The sequence below is a fragment of the Belonocnema kinseyi genome, chromosome 10, assembly GCF_010883055.1.
Source record: "Belonocnema kinseyi isolate 2016_QV_RU_SX_M_011 chromosome 10, B_treatae_v1, whole genome shotgun sequence".
Taxonomy (NCBI): Eukaryota; Metazoa; Arthropoda; class Insecta; order Hymenoptera; family Cynipidae; genus Belonocnema; species Belonocnema kinseyi.
Genome location: NC_046666.1, coordinates 62,337,822 through 62,339,031, shown reverse-complemented (window position 1 = coordinate 62,339,031; position 1,210 = coordinate 62,337,822).

The window sequence follows — 1,210 nt, the reverse complement described above, 5'->3', positions numbered from 1 at the left end:
TATTTTTATATATGATGAAAAATTTTTTAATTCAAGTAATTGTGTAAAATAATTTACTTTTAAAATTCCAAACTTTGGGTCCCTCAAGAAGCTCTCTTGCAGTATTTAACGTATATAAAAGGAGAATATTTATAAACTCTTAAACATACCTTTTATAATGTTTTATAACCTTGCTTAAAGGGCCACACTCTGTGTCGCTTATACACTTTGTACAGGTGTGCCTTTTTTCTTATATATTATAACGTGATTTTCTCGAAAATTATTTATTCACGGCCTGGTCGGGGATGCCCTAGGACGGGAACCTTGTTATAAAAATGTCTGCCACTCGAACAACCCTCGAAGCTCGTTGTTTTTTATTTGAATCAGGCTCCAGATAGGGTGGTTCCTACCCGATCCTCGTGGGATCAGGTTTTGTCGATGGCAGGCAGATCGACTGCCTTCTAAATTCTTAATTTGTCTACCTTCTAAATTCTAAATTCGACTATCTTCTAAATTAAGAACCAAAGTGAACGAAGACACGAAGTTCAGAATTTGGAGGAACCCATACTTTCACAAACTGGCCACACGGGGCACACAGCTGAGCCCTGATGGCATATGGCGTCCATTGTCGCATGCTCTCGCGCTGACTCCTAGGGAACTTTCGACTCAAGTCTATCTAAGGTCGGGTCGCATGAGTCGAAAGTCACGACGCGATGAGGGGGTCTCGGGCAAGGCACATTACTATTCAGAGAATCCTCAATGATCACAAAAGGGAACAAGAGGTCGCCCGCATGTGAGACAGTTATGAGCCTGGAAAAGTTAATGAGAAGCAATAGAGGACAACCACGTACCTTGTAGCCACCGGTCTAACTTCACTTTATCGTTTCGAGCATCTGGTCTTTTGTCAGAAGCTCGCTTCTTGAGTTAAACAAAGTGTTTATATGAGGGCGTACCCAAAAGAAACCGAACTATTTATTAGACTACGTTTCGCTTGTTCCAAATATGAAGCCTTATAAGTAAAATAAAATAAGTCAAATAAAAATAATAACACTATATTTAAGGTTGACGGAACAAGGGAAATAAATAAAACACTATTTTTAGGGAAAAAGTCTCTCGGCAAAAACCCTTTTATTCTCGTATATGAGCTTACACTTTAGCAAGGTATGGTCACTTATAAAAAGTTAATCAAGTTTGTAAACTCGCAGTATTACCAAATGGTCAATACTCGCGA